The following is a 24,779-nucleotide window of genomic DNA, read 5'->3' on the forward strand; positions in this document are numbered from 1 at the left end:
CATACGGTGATGTCATCCAAGCAGTGGGCCAAAGTTGGCTGGAACCCTCATCTGTATATGAAAAGAGAAAAGGGGCATGCAGGGCATGGCGGCCTTTTGCGGCGCTTGTATAACCCCAAGTTTGCATTAAACACCCCCACCCTCCTTCGGTGTGGGGCTCATGTTGGCCATGCCCAAGCCCCTGAAGCATTCAAGCTGATTTCTTGCAGCAGCTGGGCACTGTAACAGCTTCAGAGCTGCTCTACAAGACAAGTAAAAGGGTGTGGGCCCTGCAGCACCACCTGTAGTTTGCATACACACATATATAGGACAGCATCTCTTATATGCCCCAGGGTCAATAAAATAGTATCCTTGTCTAGGCTATCCATCCCCTCAGATAAGGTATTTGTCCATGCCGCTACAGCACTACACACCCAGGCCGACGCAATTGCCGGTCTGAGTAAGGTACCTGAATGTGTATAAATGGACTTCAGGGTAATCTCCTGTTTGCGGTCAGCACACTCTTTGAGGGTAGCCGTATCCTGGGACGGGAGGGCTACCTTCTTGGATAAGCGTGTTAATGCTTTGTCCACCCTAGGGGAGGATTCCCATCGTAACCTATCCGTTGATGGGAAAGGATACGCCATAAGAATCCTTTTGGAAATCTGCAGTCTTTTATCTGGAGATTCCCAAGCTTTTTCACATAACTCGTTCAGCTCGTGTGAGGGGGGAAAGGTTACCTCAGGCTTCTTTCCCTTGTACATATGTACCCTCTTGTCAGCGACAGGGGGTTCCTCTGTGATGTGCAAAACATCTTTTATTGCCATAATCATAAATCGAATGGATTTTGCCAATTTTGGCTGTAACTTTGCATCATCGTAATCGACACTGGAGTCAGAATCCGTGTCGGTATCTGTGTCAACAATCTGGGATAGTGGGCGCTTATGAGACCCTGACAGTCCCTGCAACATAGGATCAGGCATGGGTTGAAACCCTGACTGTCCCAAAGCTTCTGCCTTGTCTAATCTTTTGTGCAATGAGTTTACACTAGCATTTAAAACATTCCACATATCCATCCAATCAGCTGTCGGCGGAGACACCACATTCATTTGCTCCCGCTCCTCTCTAATATAGCCTTCTTCCTCAGACATGTCGACACACGTGTACCGACACACTACACACACAGGGAATGCTTTTTCTGAAGACAGTTTCCCCACAAGGCCCTTTGGAGAGACAGAGAGAGAGTATGCCAGCACCCCCCCCAGCGCTATATAACCCAGGAATAAAACAGTAACTTAATGTTTGCCCAGTAGTGCTGCTGTATGTAATTTGCGAATTATGTGCCCCCCCCACCCCTCTTTTCAACCCTCTTGTCTAACGTGGTATAAGCAGGGTAGAGTCCGGGGAGCTTCCTCTCAGCGGTGCTGTGGAGAAAAAATGGCGCTGGTGAGTGCTGAGGGAGAAGCCCCGCCCCCTCGGAGGCGGGCGTCTGTCCCGCTTAAACTGTAAAATTGGTGGGGGCTTATACATATATAAAGTGCCCAGCTGTATATATGTTATATTTTTGCGAAAGAGGTTTATATTGCTGCCCAGGGCGCCCCCCTGCGCCCTGCACCCTTACAGTGACCGGAGTATGTGAGGTGTATGGGAGCAAAGGCGCACAGCTGCAGTGCTGTGCGTTACCTCAGTGAAGATCATGAAGTCTTCTGCCGCCTCTGAAGTCTTCTTTTCTTCTCATACTCACCCTGCTTCTATCTTCCGGCTCTGCGAGGGGGACGGCGGCGCGGCTCTGGGACGGACGGCGAGGGTGAGATCCTGCGTACCAATCCCACTGGAGCTAATGGTGTCCAGTAGCCTAAGAAGCAGGACCTTGCAACTCAGAGAGTAGGGCTGCTTCTCTCCCCTCAGTCCCTCGATGAGGGAGTCTGTTGCCAGCAGTGCTCCCTGAAAATTAAAAACCTAACAAAATACTTTCTGTCAGAAAGCTCAGGAGAGCTCCTGAAAAGCACCCAGTCTCCACTGGGTACAGTATCAAACTGAGTTCTGGAGGAGGGGCATAGAGGGAGGAGCCAGTGCACACCCAGAACTAAAGTCTTTCTTAAAGTGCCCATGTCTCCTGCGGAGCCCGTCTATCCCCATGGTCCTTACGGAGTCCACAGCATCCTCTAGGACGTTAGAGAAAATAGGATTTTAATACCTACCGGTAAATCCTTTTCTCTTAGTCCGTAGAGGATGCTGGGCACCCGTCCCAGTGCGTACTGTGTCTGCAGTTATTAAATGGCCCTTAACTCCAGAACATTTATGTGGAGATGAAAACATCCAAGGAAGACTTGACCATCTTCCTTGGATGTTTTCCCCCTGTGTGACTGCTCTCCAGCCTCGGAGGGTTGCATCCGTGGTCCCTAGGATCCCGTCCTGGATCCCGAACCATCGCCCCTCTAGGTGGTGAGAACTGTGCAGCCACCAATGGAGTGAGATTCTGGTCTTGGAAGACAGGATTATCCTCCGGTGCATGTGTAGGTGGGATCCGGACCACTTGTCCAACAGGTCCCACTGGAACACTCTGGCATGGAACCTGCCAAACTGAATGGCCTCGTAGGCCGCAACCATCTTCCCCAGCAACTGAATGCATTGATGGATTAACACTCTTGCTGGTTTCAGAATTTGTTTGACCAGACTCTGGATCTCCAGAGCCTTTCCACTAGAAGAAAACCTCTTCTGTGTCCAGTATCACTCCCAAAAACAACAACCGCGTCATTGGGACCAACTGCGATTTTGGCAAGTTTAGGAGCCAACCATGTTGTTGAAGAACTGTCAGGGAGAGTAGATGTTTTGCACCAACTGGTCCCTGGATCTCGCCTTTATCAGGAGATCATCCAAGTACGGGATAATTGTGACTCCTTGCTTGCGAAGGAGAACCATCATTTCCGCCATCACCCTGGTGAAAATCCTCGGAGCCGTGGACAGACCAAACGGCAACGTCTGAAATTGGTAATGACAATCCTGAATTGCAAACCTCAGGTAGCTTGATGCAGTGGCTAAATGGGAACATATAAGTAGGCATCCTTTATGTCTACCAAAACCATGAAATCTCCTTTATCCCCCGGACTGGAGATCACTACCCTGAGAGATTCCATCTTGAAATTGAATTTCTTTAGGTAGAAATTAAGGGATTTCAGATTTAAGATTGGTCTGACTGAGCCGTCCGGCTTCGGGACCACGAAGAGGCTTGAATAAAAACCTTCTCCCTGCTGACTAAGGCTGATTTGAACAATCGGTGAGGGGGAACGTCTTGAAACCCCAGTTTGTACCCTTGGGACACTATTTGTAAAACCCACGAGTCCAGGTCCGAATGAATTCAGAACTGACTGAAGAGTTTTAGACGTGCCCCCCACTGGTGCGGGCTCCTGCAAGAGAGCCCCAGCGTCATGCAGTGGATTTGGCAGAAGCAGAGGACGATCTCTGCTCCTGCGATCTTGAAGAGGCTACAGACCTCTTCCCTCTTTTCCTTCCTCTACCTGCAAAGAAAGGGGAATCTTAACTTCTTGCATATCTATTGGGCCGAAATGACTGCGTCAGATAATGATGCGTCTTCATCCGTTGAGAGGGAACATAGGGCAAGAAGGATGACTTACCTGCGGGAGCTGCCGAGATCAAATTAACTAGGCCGTCGCCAAACAAGGCTTCACCTTCATAGGGAAGAGACTCCCTTTCTTCTTGGAGTCAGCATCAGCATTCCCTTGGTGAATCCACAATGCCCTCCTATCCGAGACTGCCATGAAATTGGCCCGTGAGCACTTGTGCCCGGTGTAGGATTTTTAAATATGTGTAGTTTACTGTATGCAAGGGTTTAAAACCTTTTAGGAACTGAGCTCTAAGGTGTATTACATGTAGTTTAAAAAAAACAAAAAAGGTTTATTTTATGGCAGTAGTTTCCAAACTGGGGTTCTTGCACTGGTAGCATAGTTTGGTGGTCCAGGACCAATTAAAATTATTTATACTTTATTAAATTGGCAAAACCATTCCCTCACAACATAACTGAACCTGAGGATGACATGCTATAAACACAATTTACTTAATTTTATATTTTTTTCTGAATTTCTCAATAAAAAAAACTTTGGCCTAGGGGTGCCGTGAAACAAATTTTGATACTCTAGGGCAGGGGTGTCAAACCCATGGGCCGCATGCCGCCCCCAATGCATCCTTTTGTGGCCCACAGGCCGGGGTCCGACAGGGGTCCTTTTGTGGCCCGATCACCTTGCTTAGAGCGAGGGCAGGAGAGTGCAGCAAGAGTCTTTGCTTTCTATGTGCGGCACCATCTTCCCGAAGAGATCACCAGGAAGATAGTGCCCCTTCCACTGGCTACAGCACAGGTATACTGAGGTGGGGTTGCAAACTGGGGGCCCCAATGGGCCCCTCCAGCAGTCCCTCTACCAAAACACGTCTTTTGGTGGTTTTGCGGTGTTGTTATAACTACATGGTGACGATACTGTAGCACAGAGATTTTCAACCATTTACAACTCACGTCACACAGAACAAGATTTAAATATTGACAAGGCACACTGAAATATAATGGTGATGCATGGTGCAGTATCGTGTCCTAGGATGTCATGTCGCAGCTTCTCCATAGATAACGCCTGAACAGGCCCGGTGACAGGGGGGACAAAGGGGACACTTGTTCAGGGCTCCAAGTATTAAGAACAGAAATAATGGGGCCACAGTGCCAATATTGCTTTTTAAAGTGTATCCACCAACTGCTCAATTTAAGCAGGAAAACAATTAACAGGCCAACTAAACCCTCCCCCCTCCTTTTACCCCATCACTTTGTCCAGTCCCTGTGGTCCATACTGTATTGCCATTATTATGCATGTTGCTGTGCTGGCCCTTTTCTGAATGTCCCTGCCACTGCCACCGAAGAGCTGGATAGCCCAGTATGAAAACCACCTGCCGGCCTCACTGACGGTCCGAGTCAAAGGCTCCATTTTTTTTAAAGATCCCTCTGCCAAGTTAAGGGGGGGTTGAGGGGGCCCCAGAGATATCAGTGTACTGGGCCCCGAGATTTCTGTTTCTGGCCCGGATCCTCAGGGGCGTATCTACCCCTTGGCCAGGATGGCACTTGCCAGGGGCACCATCCAGCTGTGCCAACCGTGGCTAAGGGATAGAGTTCTGCAGTCTCGAAAGGGCGCTATGGCAATCAGCGTGGGACTGACCAATTAGACGGTGAGGGAAGGATACTGAAATTGTCCCAACCCTGTTACAGTTTGAAACGCCCCTCAACTGCTGTCCACTGCTTCACTCCTAGCTCTGCCCCTTTGAAATTATTAATCCCTACCCCCCGGTAGGCGGAGTTCTCCAGGCCCATACTCAGGAGTCACCACTGCTGTACATTATGTGCCGGTTGTAGAGGCAGAGCGGGGAACATCAGAGAACGCCACAAATTACACAGTGGGCAAGGAGATGGCTGGAGACAGCTGCACAGCCATGCCTTGCAAGTTCGAGAGAGCTGTTGAATTTCAGCACTTCAAGTCAGAGCCTGCCCCCTGCTGCCCAAGCAGTCCGTGACAGTTAGTGTCGAGGAGGGGGGGATTTGTGCATGTGTGCTATCAGTGTGTGTGTGGGGGGTGGGGGTGGGGGGGTGGAGGATGTGTGTGACTGTGAGGGAGCTGTCAGTGTCAGTGGGGAGAGGAGCAGGAGGGAGTTGTCAGTGTGTGGAAGTGATGAGAGTTGTCAGTACTGGGGAAATGTGTGTGTGTGTGTGTGTGTGTGTGTGTGTGTGTGTGTGTGTGTGTGTGTGTGTGTGTGTGTACTAGATTTAGGAGTGTGTGTTTGTGAGAGGTTTCAGTTGGGGAATTAGAGTTCATACAGTAATTAAATGTTTTCATATTGAGAACTACATCTCCCAGCATATACAGTGTGCTGGGGATGCTAACAAGCTTTATTTAAAAGTTTAAAAAACATTGCTTTTATGACTGCAATGGTTAAAAAGGGAGAGCTATAAATCAATTTATCAGTGAATGATCGCAGTTTGAGCTGTTACATTTTACTGAACCACCTATCCCTCCACACTCACTACCTGTCCTCAGGATACATTTACCATCCCGGCAGACGGTATACCGGCGGTCATTTGACCGATGTTGGAATCCTGACACCACTTGGGAGACTGGTGCCGGCACACAGACAGCCAACATCCCGAAGGCGAGTATTGGAGCGAGGGTTAGGACCGGGGGAGGGGGTGTTAGGGAAGGCACTAGGAGGGGGGGGGGGGGTTAGTCCTAGCTGCCACCCCCTGAGGGTTAGCCCTATCCGCCACCCCCCCAGAGGGTTAGGATTAGGATTAGGTATCATGTGACTGCTGGAATCCCGAGCACCGGATGCCATACCCAACCCCCTTTACTTTTTCAGGCATTTCTATCTCTCCTCTCTCTATGGTGTTCCGATTGCCCACTTTCCCTTGTGCTTTTCTCTCTCTCTCCTTTGTTTAGAGCATCAGTTTCTGTAGTCCACTTTATCCTTATTTTTTCCAGTGTTTCACTATCTCTCTGATGTAATGAGGATGTATGGTCTAGAGGGATCAGTAATGCATTGTACTGTATAGAGGCGTCAGGGATGTAGCGTAGGGTATAGAGGCGTCAGGGATGTAGCGTAGGTTATAGAGGGATCAGGAATGTAGCGTAGGGAATAGAGGCATCAGGGATGTAGCGTAGGGTATAGAGGCGTCAGGGATGTAGCATAGGGAATAGAGGCGTCAGGGATGTAGCGTAGGGAATAGAGGCGTCAGGGATTTAGCTTAGGGAATATAGGCATCAGGGATGTACTAGCAGGTATATAGAGGTCAGTGTACTGTATAGAGGGGTCAGTAATGCAGTGATGGTTATAGAAAGGTCAGTGATGTAGTGTAGGGTATAGAGGGGTCAGTTATGTAGTGTGGGGTAAAGAGGGGTCAGTAAAGATACTAAGCTGAAGTACTTAGAACACTTCTTGAATTAAGACACAACCTGCAAGAAAAAGTATGCAATATGGGTGAAAAGGCAAATGTCAGAGGTCTGATACAAGTGACCAGCTCCACACCTTGCACCACATAGCGTTATGTTAAACTGGGATATGTTCTTTTTTGGTGTGTGTGTGTGTGTATGTGTGTGTGTGTGTGTGTGTTTGTGTGTGTGTGCGTGTATATGTGTGTGTGGGGGGGGGGGGGGTGCCAAAGGAAATTTTTGCCATTGGCTCCTTTGGTCTAGAACCAGCCCTGATCACAAAATATTTTTGTCTGAGCAGACTGGACACTGATCAGCGTTGGCTCATTCTCAGCCCCCCGCCCAGCCTCTGCTGCCAACAGACTGCTATTAGCTAGTTAACCTTCTGCCTTCCCTATCTATGACACAGACTGCTGCTAATGCTACCAGAATGTTCCCAGTGGCTTCACACCAACAGTGAATCCCAGCCGATGATGTAGGGCAGCGTGTGGGGGAGGGGGTCAGTTGCTGTGGCTCCAACATGGTAACCGCCAATGGACTGCAATGCTTTATCGAAAGGGGGGGCGCCAGTCCCTTACTTTGCCAGGGGCGCTTGGACCCCTAGCTACACCTCTGTTGACCCTAACCGATACCCCTAAACTAACCATAATTCCTGCAGTAAAAATCCATGTTTCTATGTATATAGGGGGTCATTCCGAGTTGATCGCTTGCTGCCGTTGTTCGCTGCGTAGCAATCAGTTGAAAAAAAATGGCTAATCTGTGCATGCGCATGCTCCGTAATGTGCATGCGCATCGTACGGGTACAAAGTCCATTGTGGTTTTGCACTAGTTCTAGCGATTATTCCAATCACAGAACAGGCCACAAGGAGATTGACAGAAAGAGGGCGTTTCTGGGTGTCAACTGACCGTTTTCAGGGAGTGCTTGGAAAAATGCAGGCGTGGCAGAAGAAATGCAGACGTGGCTGGGCATTCGCTGGATGGGTGTGTGACATCAAAAGCCGTCCCTCGGTTGTTAGAATCAACGCACACGAAGTGTAACTACAGTGCTGGTCTTATTTTGAAACGATTTTGCAGGCGCTCGGCTGCTCAAGTGTTCGCACTTCTCCAAAGTGAATATACACTCTCCAGTGGGCAGCGACAATGCGTTTGCATGGCTGCTAAAAACTGCTAGCGAGCAATCAACTCAGAATGACCCCCATAGTGTATTGCAAGAAAATATCTGTAAATCCAATGGTACCGTAAGTGCGGTATATACTCGCACTTCTTTGCGGGGTGAGAACATCTCCCCTAAGTGAAGTCAGCCCTATGAATAGAGTTTGTGTGATCCCTGTGCAGCAGTCACAGAAAGGGTTCATCTCTGCAGTTTGTCACTCAAATTACATTGCTGCATTTTTTCTAGAAGTGGATCTGAGAGCTGTTACCCGCAGACCAGCTACAATAATTATCCTGGGTACTCACTAGACCAGTGGTTCTCAAACTGCACCCTGGGGTGCCTCAGGACACTTGCAGGGGTGCCTTGGATTGGTGGTCCAGGACCAATTCAAAATATTTATAGTTAGTGTTATAGGCAAAACCAGTGCTGTTGGCTGGCAATCATAACATATGTGCACAAGCAGAAGCAAATCCTGTCCCCTACCAAAGGGCCAGTGCTAGGGTGTTTGGCGCCTCCCTGCAAACTATTAATTTGGGCCCTCTCTCCAATACTTAATAAAGGGACAGTGCGCTCCTTAAAAAAAGAAGGTGTGGTATTACAAGGAAGGGGCATGGCCACACAATAGCACCCCAAATCAAAATACGCCACACAGTAGCACTATCTTATTGTCATTACACCGCATGTAATAATAATAATAATAATAATAATAATAATAATAATACCCACAGTCGCAGTGCCCTTTATACACATAACCACCATATCAGTGCAGCTTACACACATAATGCCAACAGTAGCAGTGCCCCTTCTACACATGCCCACGGTGGCAAATATCAACCTGGTTTTGCCATGTAAAGGATTGCCACTTTAAAAAACAAACAATAAAAAAAAAAAAAAACAACAGGAAAAAACACAAAATCTCTCACTTTCTGATTCTCACACCCTATTACATTCCTCCCTATATATTTAAATGTTTCTATTACTGTATGTTCCCTCTTCCCTTCTCCAAACTATACACATCAACATTTTTTAGTATTTCCAGGTAAGTTTTGTGATGTAGGCCATGCACAATTTTAGTTGCCCTAATGTATTTACAGCCTTCTGGAGATATGGCTTCTGGAACTGAACACAGGATTCTAAATGTGGCTGTACCAAGGACCTATACAGTGGCATTACAGGTTGAGTATCCCTTATCCAAAATGCTTGGGACCAGAGGAATTTTGGATATCGGATTTTTCTGTATTTTGGAATAATTGCATACCATAACGAGATATTATGGTGATGGGACCTAAATCTAAGCACAGAATGCATTTATGTTTCATATACACCTTATACACACAGCCTGAAGGTCATTTTAGCCAATATTTTTTATAACTTTGTGCATTAAACAAAGTGTGTGTACATTCACAGAATTCATTCATGTGTCATATACACCTTATACACACAGTCTGAAGTTCATTTAATACAATATTTTTAATAACTTTGAGTATTAAACAAAGTTTGTGTACACTGAGCCATCAAAAAACAAAGGTTTCACTATCTCAGTCTCACTCAAAAAAGTCCGTATTTCGGAATATTCCGTATTTCGGAATATTTGCATATGGGATACTCAACCTGTATTACTTTTTTCTGCTACTGGTTCTTTAACCTATGCAAACAAGCATCTGACTTGCCTTTCCTATTGCTTTGTTACATTGCTAACCTGAAATAGTAATACAGGTTGAGTATCCCATATCCAAATATTCCGAAATACGGAATATTCCGAAATACGGACTTTTTTGAGTGAAAGTGAGATAGTGAAACCTTTGTTTTTTGATGGCTCAATGTACACAAACTTTGTTTAATACACAAAGTTATTAAAAATATTGTATTAAATGACCTTCAGGCTGCGTGTATAAGGTGTATATAAAACATAAATGAATTGTGTGAATGTAGACACACTTTGTTTAATGCACAAATTTATAAAAAAATATTGGCTAAAATTACCTTCAGGCTGTGTGTATAAGGTGTATATGAAACATAAATGCATTCTGTGCTTAGATTTAGGTCCCATCACCATGATATCTCATTATGGTATGCAATTATTCCAAAATACGGAAAAATCCCATATCCAAAATACCTCTGGTCCCGAGCATTTTGGATAAGGGAGACTCAACCTGTACTTAGATAGCTTTCCTCTTGCCATTATAATGCCCTTAATATTATAGTTAGCCTTTGCATTTTTGAGACGTGTATGATTTTGCATTTTTTGGCATTAAATGTTGCCATGTTCTTGACCATTCCTCTAGTCCAGGGGCAGAACTGCCAGAGACAACGGAGTCAGTTGCCGCCGGGCTCCAGCCCTGAAGGGGCTCCAGCCCTAAAGGGGCTTCCTCCATTGCCCCCCGGCTGTTACGTGCCCTTCCTACTAAATAGACAAAGGCGCTACCAGCAGGGTCTCGCAGTTTGTACATTCCATGCCGTAAAACCCTTCTTTCAACCTTTTTCAAGACCCAGCCCAGCAGCCTCGCCGCTGCCACCACCGCTAGCTGCAGCACTGCCAGCGGTGGGGTGCCCCTGCTTCTTCTCACACCACAGATAGCTGAGCAGCACTGCAACTGCCTGCCTGATTGCTCCGCCCCCTTCCGGCTCCCAAGCACCTCTGCTGCCCAGTGATCCAGGAGCCTGCTGCTAGGAAGAAGTGGCCGAGCTTCAGCAAGCGAGTCTGGACACTGGCGGAGGAAGCCATGATAACCAGATAATGGGGAGTGGAGAGCCAGTTCCAAGGTAATACTTTATACAGCTGGTTGAGATCCTGGTCGGTGGATATGGATTCCAAGAAAACCCTGGAGGTGCTTCCTTTCAAGGGAGACACTCTCTTTGGAGAAGACCTCAATAAGATTGTAGCTGATCTGGCTACTGCTAAAACAGCTTGCCTACCTCGTATGACTCCTACCACGCAGAAGGCTAAAAGTACTTTCCCTTGGCCCTTTCATCCCTCAGGTAAAGCGTACCCAAGGTCAGGCATACCCAAAGCAAGCTCATGCTTCCAGACCTGCCAAGCCCAGACTGAAGCAAGCCTGGGCTGCCCATCAGCCTGCTTCCAAAACGGACAAGCCTGCCGCATGACGGTGCAGGCCTCCCTCTGGGGGATCCCAGGGTGGGGGGCCCGACTTCTAGGTTTGGCATAGAAAGGTATAATTCTAAGCTAGAGAATTCTGTTTGGAGCTCACCTTGTACTTTGTGAAGAAATAATCAGCATTGTGGCTGAGCAGATACATGTAGTGTGTGGCTGCAAACTGCATGGATCTGCTGCGTTGTAATGCTGATACTTTTTTTTTGCAAAGTACCAATAGCTTCATATAATGTTCACAATTTTTATGCAGGATCAAATAGCTCAATAGGTAGGGTGTTTGATTAGAATTCAACAGGTTATAGGTTTGAATTGAATCCTCGGTATGGTAGTTTGAGATGTGTTATTTAATAAAGTATGTTGTTCTGACTGCTGGGATATCATACTAAATAAATGGAGTTGATCAATTTTTTTTTTATTTTTTTTTTAAACTAGGGACAATTTCCAGATACTTTTCTTTATAACTGAGATTGCCCCCTGGAACTTCACATCAGTTGACAACTATGCATGAGTGGGCAGTGCTTGCTCTGGATCTGCCCACCCATTTATGTGCCGTCATAAAAGAAAGCACAACTGACAGTTATCCTGGGCGTACACTACACAATTATCTGTCAGGCTATATATCCAGTCTGGATGGGTGGAATGAAAATCTGGTAATGTATAGTAGCAAATGTCAATTAACCATTTGCTCCCAAACACTAGAAAAGTGGTCAAAAATGGTCATTACACAAATTGGTTAAACCCAAAATTTAACCAATTTGTTTAGGGGACCATGTTTGTCCATTTTCTAGTGTTTGAGAGTAAATCGTTGATGGTCATTTGCTCACATAGATAACCGGATTTCTATTCCAACCAGCCAGTGTTGGAGATATGGTCTGCCAGATTACATAATGAATACCAGAGCCATAACTAGACTTTTTGGTGCCCTGTGACAGAGAATTATATGCCCCCCCCCCTCCCCTCCCCATTTTTGCAATATGGACAAAAGGCGCATGCCTTGTGGGGAAGGGGCATAACAAGATTGGTCTCAGAGAAAGCACATGAGATATGAAGATATATCTAGTATACTTGACACTCAATGGTTTGTGGTATTGCCGGGGTGCCCTCCTTAACTGCATATACAGTCACACATGGGGTGTTTGTGCAAATGGCATATCAGCAGTCAGCACTAACTGGTGACATGCCATTTGTAAAAGTAAGCCATGTGTGACTAATATATAAACATACTTTATTAAATAACACCTCAAACTATCATACCCAGGATTCAAATCTATAACCTGTTGAATTCTAATCAAACACCCTACCCATTGAGCTACTTGATCCTGCATCTATTCTAACCTCCAAAAACAGATTCAGTTGCATTTTCCAGCGTGTTTTGTTTGCGCCTTTGCAAATGTCTTACATCGACAAACTTATTTAGTACTATTTTGCAAATAGGGTTACATTGTCGCAACATTGTGTTCCCTAATTGCTTGATTTTTTAAATGCAACAATTGATAAAGACACCTGATAATTGCTCTGTGGAGTGTTATTTTGTGTCTACTTCTTATCTACATTTAATTCCCTACCTCTAATCAAGGCATTTTTAAATGCTGGGGGCTGCCAGGACGTGAGGCCTACCTAGACTTTAGATCGGAATTTGAATGTACTTGTGAACTAACTTAATTTCCTACTTCTAAATTCATTCCTAAATTCACTACTTACATTAATCCTGTAGTTGGGCATTTTGAGCCTTCAATTGTGGGTATTGTTTTGTGTCCAGACCAGCAGCTGGTGGTGTGCATTTGCTGGAAAGGCATCGAAGACCTCCGATATGCTGCATCTCCTGATGTGTGTCTCCCTCAAGTGGCTGTCAGCAAATGCATGCTAGACACACCATTCCAAGCTGATTGTGACATCACGGAACATGCATCATAGAACAGGCATGCTAGAATATGGGTCTTCAACCTGCGACCCTCCAGCTGCTGTGGAACTACATATACCAGCATGCCCTGCCTCAGTTTTAGCATACCTTAATAGCAAAACTGTGGCAGGGCATGCTGGGATGTGTAGTTTCACAGCAGCTGGAGGGCCACAGGATGAAGACCCATGTGCTAGAGCCAAGCCGCAGGTACATTGAATGCTAGCAAGCTGAATGTTTAAATCCTTTTTGTTCCGCAGCATTCCAATGTGGAAGATTCCATGGAACCAGAGATTATTCCATTGAGAAGGACATGCTGCCTGGATGACTGCACTGTGCAAATTAAATCACGGAGCCAGTTGGCTTGTGGGTGGCTCTGGTGACTGGGTGGTTGGGTGGGCGGTGTGTCAGAGGTGGAGCACATGCAAATGAATGTGTATCATCCTGCTAGTGAGAGTGAAAACTCATGCAGGAGTGTGCCTGCTTGTCAGTGGGTTATGCACCTTGCCAGGCGTCAAATCTACATGGAGCAGCTGGAGGGGACAAGAGCAGGTTTGCAAAATATAGATAGAAGAGCATATATGCTGGCGCATTCTCCATGATTGTGTCAGCTTATGTTTTGGTGCACTGCACTTTCCTCCACTAAGTTTTAGCCATTTTGGTTAAACGCAAGTGTAGTTGCTTCTCGCCCTTTTGGCTGTGATCTTGTATCGTGGTTGAAGAGTCTGCTGGAGGGATTGTTTTCTTCATTGACAAGAGACTGAAGATATTACAGGATGGACGGCTTGGGAACACTATCTGTTTTTCAGTTGTGGAAGAGTTGAAAGACAGCTTTTCCTTGCCAATATCTCTCTTTTGCAAAGAGCTACGCATTGGAAAATTCAGGGCTATACCGTGTAGATGAAGCACTAACAGGAGGCTTTAAAATTTTCATTCTAGTTTCCTTCGTTTGGGAGAAAAATGCAAAGGTACAAGACAGCTTTTCCTTGCCAATATCTCTCTTTTGCAAAGAGCTGCACATTGGAAAATTCAGGGCTATGCCGTGTAGATGATGGCCTAACAGGAGGCTTTAAAATTTTCTTTCTAGTGTCCTTCGTTTGGGAGAAAAATGCAAAGGTACAAGACAGCTTTTCCTTGCCAATATCTCTCTTTTGCAAAGAGCTACGCATTGGAAAATTCAGGGCTATGCCGTGTAGATGATGGCCTAACAGGAGGCTTTAAAATTTTCTTTCTAGTGTCCTTCGTTTGGGAGAAAAATGCAAAGGTACAAGACAGCTTTTCCTTGCCAATATCTCTCTTTTGCAAAGAGCTACGCATTGGAAAATTCAGGGCTATACCGTGTAGATGAAGCACTAACAGGAGGCTTTAAAATTTTCATTCTAGTGTCCTTCGTTTGGGAGAAAAATGCAAAGGTAGCTTGTGCCATCGCCACTCTGCTCCTTGTGCCGCCTTGGCGGTTTACATGAGCCACTGCGGTGACGTTGTCTGACTGGATCAGAACCGGTTGGTCGCAAAGTAAGGTCTCCGCTTGACGTAGGGCATTGTATATGGCCCCTAGTTTCAGGATGTTGATGTGAAGACAAGTCTCTTGACTTGACCAAAGACCTTGGAAATTTCTTCCCTGTGTGACTGCTCCCCAACCATGGAGGCTTGCATCTGTGGTCACCAGGATCCAGTCCTGAATGCCGAATCTGCGTCACTCGAGAAGGTGAGCACTCTGCAGCCACCACAGGAGTGATACCCTGACCCTGGGGGACAGGGTGATCAACCAATGCATCTGTAAATGTGACCCAGACCACTTGTCCAGTAGGTCCCATTGGAAAGTCCTCGCATGGAACCTGCCGAATGGAATGGCTTTGTATGATGCCACCATCTTTCCCAGGACTCGAGTGCAGTGATGCACTGACACAAGTTTTGGTTTCAATAGGTTCCTGACAAGAGTCATGAGTTCCTGGGCCTTTTCTATCGGGAGATAAACCCTCTTCTGGTCTGTGTCCAGAATCGTGCCCAAGAAAGACAGACGAGTCGTAGGAACCAACTGCGACTTTGGGATATTGAAAATCCAGCCGTGTTGCTGTAACACTTTCAGTGAAAGTGATACGCTGTTCAGCAACTGCTCTCTTGATCTCGCTTTTATGAGATCGCTCAAGTACGGGATAATTGTGACACATTGCTTGCGCAGGAGAACCATCATTTCCACCATTACCTTGGTGAAAATTCTCTGGGCCGTGGAGAGACCAAACAGCAACGTCTGAAATTGGCAATGACAGTCCTGTACCGCAAATCTGAGGTACGACTGATGAGATGGATAAATTTGGACATGAAGGTATGCATCCTGTACACAAATGCGGACAACAGGTGTCAAGCCGTGTGTTGCCTTTGTCAAGCTGTAATAAGTAGGGGTAAGGACGTTAACCACCTCAGAACATCCTCCCTTATACGTCACCTGCAGCACATTAATCATAAGTCAGTGACAAGTTCAAAAACTTTGGATGACAGCGGAAGCAGTCCACTGACCACTAAATCCCTTCCTCTTGTAACCAAGCTCCTGCAAACCACACCACCAACTCCCTCTAAATTGGGATGAAGTAGGCATGTGCAGCAGCAGCAGCAGCAGCATTTCACAGTGTGTGTGTGACTGAGCAGCATTATCACATGGATCGCAAACGTATTATTGCGTTGTGGTTGTTATATCGTCGCCGACGAGCACAGAGGCATAAGCCTCTTTATTGGGTTTGTCAAAGTCAGAAAAATATCACGATGCACACTGCCATATTTGCACCTCATATGTGTCCCTGCTGCGCATGCGTGCGCTCTCCCGTGCGTACGCATACTCGCTGTTGCGGGCACCCGCAGGCGCACGGTATGCGCATTTACGGTAGAGTTCGTGTGCGTCTAGCGGGCGACTCGTTCATAACATATTTTAACTATATAATGTATTTTGTAGATAATGGTCCCTTTGATAGAATCTGAAAGTTTGGTTAATGTAGCATGTTCATGGACAGAGAGATCCCTCTTTGTTTGATACGAAGGGTCAGACAGGAGTAATACAGTGGTGTTTAGTATCCATCGGAAGAGTATTTAATTAGCAATATTCCGGTGTTGGTTTGAAACAGATTAATCGCTCGTGCGAATAGTTATGGACATAAGAAGTTTATGTCCATTTACTATTATTTGCACTTACTTATCCATGCGGCGGGAAACCTAGTTTCCCACCCACCTGAGCAGTTGGAAATTGTCACAGCCCACCTGTATGAATCAACCTATGACCTTTTGTTATAATGCGAAGAGGAATTCCTGTGTCCAATGAACAATGAGATTGTAGGGACCATTGAATTGTATTGTGTGTGAGGCATAAATAGACAAGCCGACCACATCCAGCTCTCACTCTTCAACGGTTCTCATTGCTGATAATCGGGAGCTGGATGTCCAGAGGCGCATGCGATCGTTCCCTTTGTGCGTAAGTTTTCTCCGCAATCATATTGTCTTTCTCGTTATTATGGGCCATATCTCTCTCTCTCTCTTCTCCTTTTTCTCTCATTTTCCCTTAAAACGTAATTGTATTGTATTGTATTTTACTGTGTAGTTATCTGGTTAGTTAGTCTATGTTATATTGTAGTGTATGACTTGTATTGTATTATTCTTTTTTCAAGTATAACATTCATATAAGGCGTTAGACCCTAAGCACGGTATCTGTGTATTTCTTATAGTGTTAAGTATTCTCAGAGCGCTTTTTAGTTAATAAGGTTACACTGTGTTGCATCCACACTCTATCTCTACACCAAGGTTTACTGCATAATACACTGTTTTATGGTATAGTTATAAGGGTTTAACATTGTGAGCGTTTGCGCCGCTGGTGATCTCCTCGTGGTCCTGAGCGTTCGCATCGCTATAGCGAATCATTACGTTAGTCGGCAGCCAATAGCGTGCCTGCCTGTGATCTCTTGGCCGTAAGCGAACGTGACGCTTGAGCGTCTCGACTACGGCTAAGCGATTGTTACGCAACGTGCGTACCCTTACGGTACTCCATACGTCAATAGCGTACAGTGTTCTTAGACCTCTTAAAGGGTTTTAAATAAGATAAATATTTAGCTTTATCAATTGGCGGCTCGTCCGTCCTTCACATATCTCTGCTAGGTAATTTCAGCAGACATTATCCATCAGCAAAGGGCGGGAGATCATATTCCCCGTAGTGCTGTCTGGCTAAGCGTCTGCTTCGCTTAGTAAAGGGTGCTGAAGGAATCCGGAACCGGAGGTAAGAACAAAAGCTAGTGTCTTTTAAAACTGTTTATTTCTGTCTTGCGTACGCACGCACATATCTGCATTTCTTTTTCATTCGTGTATTTTCATATCACTCTCCTGTTTGCCATTTTATAATTGATAAAACGTGCTAAGAGAGATTTGTCGCTATTTCATAGTTAAAGTGTAAAAGTAATATATTAAGGGATAAAGTGTAAAAGCACACACGCAACTCTACCTAAAGGTACAAGGAGAGATTGGTGTGGTGCGCGGTAGACGATCGAGGATCATCTACATTGATAAACGTGTTAGTTGTGTTACGGTGGAGATTTGCTTTGCGTACACGTGTCTCTAACAAAGGGTGAGACTCGCGTACGCAACTCAAAGGCCGACGCACGCAGCGTATATTACGCAAACGGAGCATCCGGGCACGCTCACGTAACTCAAATCACACGGTAGTGTTATTTTAACAGGCGAAAAGGTGGGAACGCGATAAATGGCGCAAGTTTATTTTAGTGTCCGAAATTTAGACTAACAGATCCTTCTCCAAATTCACAACACATCTGGTTTAAAGAAAATTTCTGCGCAGAAATAGAAATAGAAACAAAAGTATATATGTGGTGAGTGAGTGTTTTTGTATATATAAGTTTATACAATTTTCAAGGTTGAACCACAAGAAGTCGAGTTCTCGCAGAGGTACATGCATGTAAGTGTCGTACATGGTGGTGAGGGAGGCATCCCTTGTTAAATATAAAATTTGAGCAGTAGAGTATAGCAGACCAGGAGGTCATACTGTAGCACAGACCAGGAGGTCCAGAACAGACCAGGAGGTCCAGGTACAGCAGACAAAGAAGTCCGCTATAAATAAGAGAAAAGGGCACAACCCAGGGGGTTGGTGCAAAACCCATATAGGCCAATAAAGCTCTGGCTGAAGGAATTCGCAGCCGAAATTTTCGATTCCACTGGTCGCTCAGTACATAAGATTAGTTGCTTATGTGCTGAACGATTGTACCGCACGTAATTGTGTGCATTAGTTAATCTGACCAGTACCATTTGTGTACGCAACCGGTTATAAAACTATTTGTACATTCTGACGTGATTTGTGTAATTTTTTATTTTCTGAAGGGAAGTTCGCTGGTCACTCAGGAATTGTCCAACAACCAACAGTTACTGGAAAGGGTCAATGCTCTGCGGAACACACTCACATGTTCCAGTAAACGAAGGTTCATAGGGGCCCTGGGTCGAGTACGCCAGCACTAGGGCAGTGTGTAGGTCGTATTGGTCGGCGTGGGCGAGTGAGTGGGGTACTCGGTAAACCGCCACCGTCAGCCTATCGTGAACATTTTGGTTATTGTAAGGGTTCGCTGAAGACCCTGATTGAAGGTCAGAGGTGGTGAAAGCAACGCCTGCAAGTTATGGGGGCCAATTGTTCAGGAAGGGGGCGATCAACCTCGGTTCGGGTTGATTCAGTAAACCGACCAGTCGGGTCGGCAAGGTACGTAATGTGTGAAAAATATGGTTCACACACAGAGGTTTTATGTGATGAATGGGAGAGAATGACTGTGCATGACGGGGAGAAATTCCCAAGAGTAGGTAGCTTTAGCCCAGAAGTGTTACAAAATTTAAGGAGGAGGATATGTCTCATTAAATCAACAAAGAGACGAATCCAACATTATGATTATTTGCAGTTATGGCAACAGGAGGGTGAAATACAGAGAGGATTGGCTCTGGCGGCGGGATCTAATCCTGTCAAGAAATTGATAGCCACGGCCCCGCCGCCACCATTCATATCGGGAGAGAAATTGGTTGCGGAGAATGACGCATTAGGGTGTAACAAACAAACACTTAGCAACTGCGTAAATGTTAATAAGTTAACCAATGCAAGTACTAACCCGTGCAAGTTGTACCCTGTTTTGAACTTTCCCCAGGAGTGTGATCAAGAGGACGAATCGGCAACAATATCAGCGCTCTCTCTAGCAGCCACCATATCAGAAACAACAGTAGGCACGGCCCAACCCTTAAGATTAGTAACAAAGGCCCCTAGCGGAGGGACAGGTGAGGTCGTATCTACGGGTAAGTACGGCACCATACACTATGCTGAAACCATTTCACCACAGGCTGTAGAATCTACACAGAATGATGTTAGTAGACTTAATCCTGTTAGGGTAATAGCAGTGCCAAATGGGAAAACTGACACAACAGGAATCACTCCTGTTAGGAACATTGCCATGTACAGCCCATTTTCCCGAATGGAATTAAGAACCATAGTGTCCGAATTCCCTGACCCTAGGAAAGATTTAGTTGCCTGCCAGAAATATATCAGAGACCTAGGGAACACTTTAGAGCCCAATAACAAAGACTGGCAGATATTGCTGAGGGCATGTTTACCCTCCAATGTCGACGCAGCTCAATTTTTAGCTGACTGTGGATTGGATCAGGATGTACCTCTTACAGATGTGTACAACAAAGATAATGTAAAAAGAATAAATTTACAATTAAAGGAGTATTTTTCAGCAGTAGTTAAATGGAACAAGATTTTCTCCATTAAACAGAAAGAGTCAGAAACTGCTGCAGAATATTTTCACAGGGCATTACTAGATATGGCAAAATACACAGGTATAGAGGACATTAAAACAAACATAAACCATCGAGAAGTAGCAGTATCTGTACTGATGGATGGTTTAAAAGAGACATTAAAGACAAGGGTACAGACCACGCAACCATGTTGGCGAGGTCTGTCGGTGGCTACTTTGAGAGAGGCAGCTGTGGATCACGATCGGAATATCACCAGACACAGGGAATCACAAGGTGATAAGTTAATGGCCGTAAGTATACAGGCCCTGACCACAAGGCAGCCTTTGTATAAATCACCAAACCCTGTGGGTAAGTCAAATGTGGTAACTTGTTTTTCTTGTCATAGACAGGGACACATGGCACGAGACTGTAGAGCAGGCATTCCCAACCACGGTCCTCAAGGCACACTAACAGTGCATGTTTTAGTGATATCCAGGCCTCAGCACAGGTGACTTAATTAGTAGCTCAGTTATTTTGATTTAACCATCTGTGCTGCAGCCTGGATATCACTAAAACCTGCACTGTTGGTGTGCCTTGAGGAGCGTGGTTGGGAATGCCTGCTGTAGAGTGAAACATTCACAAAACTCATATCAACCCCCTAGACAACGACACGACACACGACATTGGGAGCAGGGTCCGCAGAAACGGAGTTATGAGCCACATGCAGGGGAAACAAAAAGATACCCCCCGAACAGAGACTGGCAAGCCTCTGGTAGTTCCCATTTAACCCCTTCACAAGTAGTTGCTGCCAGCGGGATTCAGGGAGGTCACCATACCCAATAGGGGTGTGGCCATACCTGTAATCTGCAGCCAGTAAAATTGATTGCAAGTCTTGGGAGTGAACCCGAAATTGCAATTAATGTAGCTGGTAAAACATTAAACTTCCTTGTAGATACGGGGGCGGCCAAATCAGTGATAAATTCGACAGTGGGCATGAGAACCACTGGTAAGACAATTCCAGCCATGGGAGTAACGGGAGTAGTCCAGCACTACCCTGTTAGCAAACCAGCCGAGATCACAGTAGGGCCTTTACATACCAAGCATTCCTTTTTGCTGGCTGCATCGGCACCGACTAATCTCCTGGGAAGAGACTTATTGTGTAAAATGGGGTGCGTCATTTATTGTACTCCTGAAGGTGTATTCTTGGACATACCTGAGAATCACGCTCAGGAAGTGCGAGACATGTTAGACTCCCCATCAAAATTAATGTCACATACCATTATGACAAATAGGACTCCATCCCAAGTAGAAGAAATGACATCCCAGATACCAGAGTCACTGTGGACTAAAGACGGACAAGACACTGGATTGATGGCAAACGTAGCTCCAGTAGTTGCGCAAGTAAAAGATGGTAGGATAGCTCCAAAAATCCCACAGTACCCTCTGAAGCCAGAGGTGGAGTTAGGAGTTTACCCAGTAATAGAGCGCTTGCTACAACAGGGCATCCTGGTAAGAACGTCCAGCACTGCCAACAGTCCCATCTTCCCTGTTAAAAAGAGTGGGGGGAGGGGTTACAGGCTAGTGCAGGATCTAAGGGGGATTAACAAAATAGTTGAGAGTCAGTTCCCCGTAGTGCCAAATCCAGCTGTCATCCTTATGCAAATCCCTCCCACTGCGAAATTTTTCATTGTTATTGACCTCTGCTCCGCTTTCTTTTCGGTACCTCTGCACCCTGACAGCCAGTATTTGTTTGCATTTACATACAGAGGAGTCCAATACACATGGACCCGATTACCACAAGGTTTCATAGACAGTCCAAGTATATTTTCCCAGGCTTTGCATGATTGTTTACAGTCTTTCCAACCAGAGAGTGGATCAGTATTAATACAGTACGTGGATGATCTACTACTGTGTTCTGATTCATTGGAAGCATCCCTGAAGGATACGAAACAGCTCCTGTTTCATCTTTCAGACACTGGACACAAGGTTTCCAAAGACAAGTTGCAATTATGCCAAACTAAGGTAAAGTATTTGGGACACTGTCTAACACAAGGACTGAGACACCTGACCGCTGATAGAATTCAAGCAATTAGAGACATGACTCTGCCACAAACCCAGCAACAGATCAGAACGTTTTTAGGAATGTGTGGGTATTGCCGTAACTGGATCCCAGGATTTTCCATTCTAGCATTACCTTTGCAGGAGATGGTTTCCTCAAACAAGCCTGATCGGATTTCGCATACAGACGAGTCTGAGATGGCATTTGAGAGACTTAAACAGTGCCTAACGCAGGCACCAGCATTAGGTATGCCAGACTATGGGAAACCCTTTGAGCTGTACGGAACAGAAAGCGCTGGTTGCGCAGCAGGCGTCCTAACCCAAAAGCACGGTGATGCCAGCAGACCAGTAGCATACTACAGCGCTCAGCTAGACACGGTAGCGCGATCCCTCCCCACATGCTTGCGAAGCGTTGCTGCGATAGCATTGCTAGTAACGAAAAGCGAAGATGTAGTGCTATGTCACAACCTCACAATTCATACACCACATGCAGTGTCAGCCTTGCTAAATTCTGCCCAAACCAGGCACGTCTCATCAGCGCGGTTTACAAGATGGGAATTGGCACTAATGGCCCCCGTAAACATCACCATAAGGAGATGCAGTGCATTAAATCCTGCAACATATCTCCCAGGTGTGCCTGGACAGGCACAAAGGGTGGAGGATGAGAGTGGTGGGGAAGGAGAATTTAATACAAAGGAGGACACACATGATTGTATGGAATATTTGACCCAAAATTTTACCGCAAGGCCTGACATCAGTGACAACCCACTGGAAGATGTAGATCTAACTTTCTACACGGACGGTAGTTGTCACAGACAGTCAGACTCGGGAGACTTGTGTACTGGATACGCAGTCGTAGATGACCAAGGCACCATAGAAGCGGAACCGCTAGGCCCACCTCACTCAGCCCAGGTTGCTGAACTGGTCGCCCTAACCAGAGCATGTGAATTGGCTAAGGGCAAATCAGCCAATATCTACACCGACTCTAGATACGCATTCGGGGTAGTCCATGATTTCGGAGCCCTATGGCGCCTCAGAAACTTCATGACGGCAGCTGGTACACCGGTAGCGCATGCAGCGCACATCAAAAGGCTTCTAACAGCGATACAGGAACCTGACAGAGTGGCTGTTATCAAGTGTAAAGCACACACATATAGCCAAGACCCAGTATCACTTGGTAACAGCCGAGCAGACGAAGCTGCTAAATTAGCAGCTGGTACCCCCAGACAGACAGACACCACACAACTGATGGTATTTAATACCATCAACACACAGAAGTTGTGTGAGATGCAAAATTTGTGTTCCACACAGAAAAAGGCAGTCTGGAAGGCAAAGGGATATGGCCAGGAGTCCTCAGGACTCTGGACAGATGGACAAGGTAAACCGGTGGCCCCCAGAGCATATCTTCCATGTTTAGCTGAGGCAGCTCACGGGCTGACTCATCTGGGCAAGGAAGGAATGTGCAAGTTGGTAAGAGCATATTGGTGCGCCCCAGGATTTTCATCTCATGCAAGTAAGAGAGCAATGTCATGCCTTACCTGTCTGAGAAAGAATATCGGAAAGGCAATACCAACAGAACCATCTCATATCCCACCTACAGGCGGTCCTTTTCAGGTAATACAGATTGACTTTATTCAATTACCCCCTTGTCGAAATTCGAAATATGTACTTGTTTGTATAGATGTATTCTCAAATTGGGTCGAAGCATTTCCTGCGGCCACAAATACCGCTATGTTTACTGCTAAGAAAATTGTGCAGGAATTTGTATGTAGATATGGTATCCCTAGAATAATCGAAAGTGATAGGGGTACCCATTTTACAGGTGATGTCTTTCAAGGAATGTGTAAGTTGATGGGAATTGATAGCAAGCTGCACACTCCATACCGTCCACAGGCGAGTGCGAAGGTGGAAAGAGTGAACAGCACTATTAAAAATAAACTGAGCAAAGTTATGGCAGAGACAGGATTGACATGGCCAGAAGCTTTACCCATTGTACTGTACAGCATCAGAACCACTCCCAGGTCCCCTCTTAATCTGTCTCCCTTTGAAATCTTGTTTGGTCGACAACCGCATGTTATGATTAACCCTCAGGATGATTTGAAGTGTAACAATGAAGTGACTGTAAAGTACCTGGTTAACATGAGTAAACAGCTAAGGAATCAAAATGATAATTTGAAGTTAGTGATTCCTGATTTGCCAGATAGTAATTGTCATGACATTGAACCTGGGGATTATGTAATGATACGAAATTTTCTACGCTCAGGTTGCCTTATTGACAGATGGGAAGGACCATACCAGGTCTTATTGACTAGCACTACAGCATTGAAAGTTGCCGAGAGAGAGACTTGGGTTCATTTGTCCCATTGTAAGAAGGTTGCTGATCCAGAGAGGTCCCGTGATAAGGAACAGACGGTAGAGGAAGTTGTATCACTGGAGTGTCTGTTCCAGGAGGACTGAGGCGGCACCTGAGCATCGAGAATCACAAGATCAAAAGCAGTTGTCGATTCCCTGTTCCCTTTTATTGTTTTTCTCCACTTCCCATCCCCTCTCCCTCAAATTATTTTTCCCCCTTCTCATTCTTCTTCGTTTCCTCCTAAGATGGACTTGCCTCAAGAGACTGTGATCCGGATTTTCCTGTTGACCATGATGTTGACCAGAGCAGTCTGTTCCGGCGAGAGTACCATGGAGGTCGAGAGAGGTTCTGGAATGGGTTCTGATGACAGAGATGGAGGCGTAGTTTTCCAAGACTAACTTAACCAACAAGTAAAGGCGAGTATCAGAAAACGATCCGATAGCATTGACAATAGAAGGAATTGTGAAGGATTGTTAGCTGAAGAAAACTGTATCTGTAGGCTC

Source organism: Pseudophryne corroboree, unplaced genomic scaffold, assembly GCF_028390025.1.
Source record: "Pseudophryne corroboree isolate aPseCor3 unplaced genomic scaffold, aPseCor3.hap2 scaffold_179, whole genome shotgun sequence".
NCBI classification, from domain to species: domain Eukaryota; kingdom Metazoa; phylum Chordata; class Amphibia; order Anura; family Myobatrachidae; genus Pseudophryne; species Pseudophryne corroboree.